At 38.3% G+C, this 6,868-nt stretch overlaps 1 pseudogene; it reads right to left on the bottom strand.

The window, feature by feature from the left end:
- Positions 1-5,563: 5,563 nt before the first annotated feature.
- LOC102829112 lies at positions 5,564-6,205 on the bottom strand (annotated as a pseudogene).
- Positions 6,206-6,868: the final 663 nt, after the last annotated feature.

Genomic DNA, 6,868 nt, shown 5'->3' with positions numbered 1-6,868 from the left:
TTACCTCCTCATTTCTTCCATTTGCTTTAGCATCTGTAGCCTGAAGAGCAAATTTCAGTCACTTCTGACATCCATTTTGGTCTCTTCTTTCTTGTCTTCTTAATGACATTTTGCTATCTTCTTATATGATGATCTTGATGTCATCACACAACTCTCCTTATCTTCAGTTGTTAATATCTAATGCATCAAATCTGTTCTTAAGATGAGCTCTACATTCATGTGGAATATGTTCATGGTCATATTTTGGCTCTCGTGTGCTTATTATAATTTTCTTCAGCTTCAGCTTTCCACAATCTGCTCCTGGCCTGGTTTTGGTTAGTCTCTTGATACCTATGTAATTTGATTCCTGTATAATTTGATTCCTGTAGTCAATTTGATTGATGTAGTCAATTTGATTCCTGTGTAATTCCATCTGGATATGTCCATGTGCGTAGTCATCTTTTATGTTGTTTAAAAGAGCTATTTGCAATGAATAAGTGATTGCTCTTTAAAACTTCTGTCAGGTGATGTACAGCTTGGTGATAGAATTTCTATCACCAAGGCCACAGTTACCAGTTACCGATTCTTCCTCTTTGTTTCCACCCTTTGCATTCCAAACACCAGTAATTACCAATACACCTTGATTGTATGTTTGGTAAATTTCAGACAGATGAAGTTGGTAGAATTCTTTAATTTCATCATCACTGGCTTTAGCGTTTGGTGCATAAATTTGATTAATAGTGCTATTAACTGGTCTTCCTTTTAGATGTTATGAATATTATCCTATCATAGAGAATTATGCTTCAAATCAGATCTTGAAATTGTCATTTTGATGATGAATGTCACACCATTCCTCTTAAATTTGCCATTCCCTTCATAATAAACCATAAAATTGTTTGATTCAAAATGGCTAATACCAATCTGTTTCAAGTCACTAATGCATAGGATATCAATCTTTCTGCATGCCATTTCATTTTGACAACCTCCAATTTTTCTAGATTCATACTTAGTACATTTCATGTTCTAATTAATGAGTTATTTACAGAGGTTTCTTCTCATTTTGAGTTGTACCCCATGAGCAAATGAAGGACCCGAAAGCATTACTCCATTTGTGTGGAGTCAGCTGAAAGTCGTGTTTTGAGTATGTTCCAGACTGAGGGGCTTATCTTCCAGCACTATATCTGACAATATTCTGGTGCTATTAATAATGTTTCAATATTCATTATTTTGGTGCTATCTGATAGTGTTCCATTGCTATTCATAGGAATTTCAATGGCTAAACATTCTTAAGTAGTTTGCCTCTCCGTCTTAATCTGCCTTAGTCTAGAAGCTCAGCTGAAACCTGTCTACCATGGGTAACCCTGCTGGTGTTTAAAATACAGGTGGCATAACTTCCAGAGTCACCGCAACATATAAACCACCACAACAAACAGGCGAATGATAGCACAAAATGTTAGACTTTTTCAAATGTACCCTTACCCTCTTAGATACTGTTTTCTCAATCTTTTAAGTATGCACATCCCAATTTAAATTCCCCCAGGATGCAAGGCACAATTCTTTAAAATTCAGATTTTCCACCTCCAATATAGGTAGGTTAAATGCCACTGAGTCACTTCTGATTCATAGTGATCCTGTATAGGGCTTCAGAATACTGACTTGTGGTTTTGAACTATCGACCTTGTGGTTAGGAGTCTAATGCTCATCTGACAGTGCCACACCAACTCACTAATACTCAGTAGATAATTGATTACTTGACTATTGGAGTAATAAATGAAACTCAGCATTTCATAATATCTTCCCATTTTTGAAAAATGAACTGCATCTAGTCTTTCTTATGAACAAATAGATTCCTTTTTATTAAATCTTCTTGGGTATCTACGTGGAGGTACATCCCTACCTTTTTATATCATCAGTGTCAGATTTAATGCAAACACATCAATTTCTTCACCATGCCAACATCAGTTAAAAGCAAAAGTAGAGAAAGATGCGATCATCCTTTAAGATCATAGAATGTTCTTTAATATATATTTCTAAAAGGCTGCATCACAGTTGCATGGGATTTTTTACAAGTACAGAGTCCTAATTATCTATCCCAAAATTCATGGTGCCAAAGTTATAGAGAATAGTACCCTGGAATTCTTATTTTTTTTTTGAAAGGAGATTCTGTCATGAAGACAGTACAGATTAGAGAGATACAAATCAAAATAACAATGGGATGACATCTCATCTTATTAAAGTAAAAAACAAACAAACAAACAAACCCCAAAAAACAGAAAACAGCAAATACTGGTAAGGGTGTGGAGAGATTGAGACTCTGTTACACTGCTGGTAGGGCTGTAAAGTGGGGTAACCACAATGGAAAGTAGTATGACGCTTCCTCAAAAAGTTGGAAATAGAAATACTGTATGACACAACAATCCCTCTACATGGTATATGTCATTGTTGTTAAGTTCCATTGAGTCGGTTCCAACTCATAGTGATCCTATATAGGGTTTCCAAGGAGCAGCTGGTGGGTTTGAACCACTGACATTGCAGTTAGCACTCCAGTGTGTATCTTATGGTGTCACACCATGACTTGGTATATACCTTCAAGAAATAAGTGCCATGATGTGAATAGATGCATGTACACCTGTTTGTCACAGCACTATTCACAATAGCAAAAAGATGGAGACAAATTAAATGTCCATCCCACCACTCATCTGTCAGTTTGTCTTACTGTGGTGGTTTGCATGCTGCTTGGATGCTGGAAACTGTGCCACTGGTATTTTAAATATAAACAGGGTCAAACATGTTGGACAGGTTTCAGCTGACGTTCCAGATTTAGACTGACTAGGAAGAAGGAGAGGTAAGCTACTTCTGAATATTTAGCCACTGAATACTTTATGAATAGCAATGGAACCCTTTCAGCACCAGGATATTGAATATTGAAACATTATGAATAGCAGATACAGTGCCAGAAGATGAGGCCTTCAGACTGGAAGGCACTCAAAATATGACTCAAAATCTGCCTCCTCAAAGTGGACTATGTTGACTATCATAACGCAAATGGAATAATGCTTTCGGGTCCTTCATGAGAAGAAGATCTGTAAAGAATCATTGATAGGCATGATTGTTTGATGCATAATGATGCTAGTGGAGTAAAGCTTTCTGAACCTTCATTTGCTAATGGGGCACACCTCAAAATGAGGAGAAACAGCTGCAAACATCCATTAAGTCATCATGACTTCTAAGGAGAATTATGGCTGTACTTCTTCCAACACAATTGTGTTTGTTCTTCTGGCAGTTCATGGCATGTTTAATATTCTTCTCTTACACACTGACTCAAATGCATCCATTTTTCTACGGTCTTCCTTATTCACTGTACAACTTTCACATGTATTTGAAACTATTGAAAATATCATGACTTGGGTCAGGCACACCTTAGTCCTCAAACTGGCATCTTTTCTCCTGAACACTTTAAAGAGTCTTGTTCGGTAGATTTGCCTAATGTTATATGTTGTTTGATTTCTTTACTGCTGCTTCATTGAGTGTTGATAGTGGATCCAGGCAAAATGAAGTTTTTGACAACTTCAATCTTTTCTCCGTTTATCATGATGTTATTTGTTGGTCCGGTGGTGAAAATTTTTGTTTCCTTTACATTGAGGTCAGCAGTTCAGACCCACCAGCAGCTCTCAAAAAACCTATACAGAGTCACTATAAATCAGACTGACTTGACAACACATGACCGTACAAGCAGAGGATATAGCTGTGAATAAGACAGATACTCAATTCATAGCAAATAAAGTGTCCATTGAGTCGGTTCTGACTCAGAGTGACCCTGAAGAGGGTTTCCAAGGAGTGACTGAATTGCTAACCTTGTGGTTAGCAGTCCAGTACTTATCCTACAGTGCTACAACAAAACTCCCTAGGATTTACTATGCAGTTCAGCAGGTTTTTTAAGCATGCTATACCCAATACTGGTGTGGTGCTGTAGGATAAGCACTAGATTTCCCTCATGGTGGTGAATATCTCTGCCTGTCATGTGGTACCAGGGTTTGAATTCCTGGCAGGGAGGCAGATGTCCTTTGGGAGTTCTGGTGTGTCACTATGGGTTAATGCACTATACTACAAAGTCGGCTTGAACTGCAATGCTGACAGTTCAAGCTCACCAGCTGCTCCTCAGAAACCCTATACAGGCTTGCTATGGGTTGGAAATGACTTGATGGCATTTAATAAAAATAACAAGGAAGACAGTGATTCTTTATAGCCTTAATTTCCATATAGTTTCAATCCAAGGAGAAATGTTAACTGAAGGGTAAACTCTTGAGGTTCATGATGAATGAGTTCAGAGATTTCACAAATTTCCAAAGTCTTAAATATAAAACAATAAAATTATGATGAGTGCTGATTCACTAGCTAAGTATCATAGAATTTCAATTCATAAATCCTAAAATTTTAAATCTAGATGGCTTAATTTGTGAATGCAAGATTTACTATGCTCACAATGAAATAAAAGTTTAGAATTGCCTTATTTTCCATGTACTCTCTAAGGACCATCTAACCTCATTCAAGGCACACATTTCTACAATTGCATGTTTCCTATTTGTTGATATGATTATTTGATTAATTGCTGATCTGTGTCACTATACTAAATGTTCATGAGAACATTAACTAGTATATTTTCTATTCACCATAATACCCTAAGTGTCTCACATATCGTAGACAATGAAAACACAAGCAAACAAAAAATATTCTTGAATGAATGAGTAGATGAATGAATGAAACACTTGTCCTAGTTATTATACGTAAATGTTCACATTCTAAAGAACTGTAAAGTCCTTCCAGGTAGACCCTTGGGGAGCTTCATACAAATTTTGATAAATGTAGCATTACCAAACCATTACTAGAAGTCTTGAGAACCTGTTGATCATAACAGGTGAGAGCCCGTTGATCATTTAGTTAAATTAATATCTGTAGTGAAGTTTGCTGTTATTGTTAGTAAGTGCTGTCGAGTCAGTTCCAACCACAGCGATCCTTTATAAGATTTCTGAGGAGCAGCTGGTGGGCTTGAACCACTGATATTGCAGTTCAAACTGACTTCACAGTACAGTGCCTTAACCCACACTGCCACACCAGGACTTGGCAGTGAAGGTAAATCCTCATAATTTCACAGTGACTTTTATTTCAAGGATAAGGAGAAAGTCACACTTGATCAATAAAAGTACTATAAAAATATTTGCATTTGAACTTTCATCTGAATTCTTGGGTAAATAGTCATTGCTAAAATTCTATCTAGAAAAGCTGTCTTCACTCCATACCATCAGAGTGTGAAGACACCGGTTTAATTTATTTGCTTTATGTTGACTATTATTCAAATATTTTCTGTTAATTTGTTAGAACATGAGATTTGTTGACTTCTCATGAAATTCAACGTTTCCCCCATTTGTCTTTCTTCCTATGTTTTAAATAATCAAATCCATAAATTTTTCCCATCTATGATCTCTTCCTTTCTTTTTTCTATTCTTAGAGACTACTTCCCCACTTCCCCTCCCCCTCTGCCGCTGGCTATCAATTAATCCTTTTTGAAAATCTTCTTTTTTAGTTCTTAACTGTCTGGGCATTCTATAGCATTGATGTTAATGTCATTTATGATGTCATTGGAATCCTGGTGTGGTGCTGTAGGATAAGCACTGGATGGTAAGGTCAGTTTGAACTCCCAGCTTGATGGTTCAAACTCACCAATGCCACCTCAGAAACCCTATACAGGGTCACTCTGAGTCACAACACTTAACAACAACAACAAATGATGTCATGAGGGTAGTGGCCATCAACATTGCTGCTCACAGACTGGACAGTACTGATGATCTCTTTAATAGTCCCAGAATTCTCTGACTAAAGATCGGTGCTGCATGTGCTGGGCAATGCTGACTATCTCACCAAAGGGATATTTCCACTGTGCCAAATATTTGTCTGCTTCTTTCAGTCTATGGGTGGTTCCTCAGGGCTTTGATTATCAGTACAGACACAGAAGGCACCACCTCAAACTGGGCCTGTCTTGGTCAGTTTCACCACAGTCCTTAACTCTTTCTAGTCATCAATAACTTTGGCAATGTAATGACCAAACTTTTTAGGAGATTAAACCCAGGGGGCTGGTCTTGGGGCCCTGAGTGGGCATGGCTTTGACTTCCCCACCAGTGTACCATCAGTACATGACATTGATCTCATGGGGGTTGAACTTGGATGGCATGGTAGGGGCAGCTGGTGTCAAATGAACCCAGATGCGGGATGGTCAAAGAAATTTGTACCAAGGCCTTCTCTGAGCACTGGGCTGCTAACTCCAGGACTGGCAGTTCAAACCCACTTGAAAACCTCTAAAGGGTTACTATGGGTCAGAACTGACTTGAAGGCATTTACCAACAACAGGACCCCTATGGGGCACATTTCTCTTCTGGCCTTGTGGAGTTGCCAGAAGTTAGAATCAACTCTACAGCAGCTGGTTTGGATTTGGTATGAACTGTGTTTTAAGAATTCCTAAATTCTGTTTCACTTGCTATATTTTTATATTTTATGTATCTGTGTCGGGGACCCGCCTTGACATAGGGGTTCAGTTCACGAGGAGAGGATACCTGACGGCGATTCATATATATCAAGAATACACAGAAGAAGACAAAGAGAGAGACAAAGAAACACTCCGAAACCAGAGTGAATGCTGGACTGGCATCAGGCAGATCCTGCATTGCAAATATCTCAGCCACGAAGGCCGTAATATCCTGCATAGTGAACATTTTAGCTAAACAGGCAGTATGGTTGCAAGGCTGGACTGTGCACCCTGCATGCTGAAACGCATCCAGTCGTAATGCACCTGGATCCGTTCTGCGCCTTCCTTTTATTTAGGGGAGGAGTTTCACAC

The sequence above is a fragment of the Chrysochloris asiatica genome, unplaced genomic scaffold (assembly GCF_000296735.1).
Source record: "Chrysochloris asiatica unplaced genomic scaffold, ChrAsi1.0 scaffold00163, whole genome shotgun sequence".
NCBI lineage: Eukaryota > Metazoa > Chordata > Mammalia > Afrosoricida > Chrysochloridae > Chrysochloris > Chrysochloris asiatica.
This window is presented reverse-complemented; position numbering and strand designations above follow the sequence as displayed.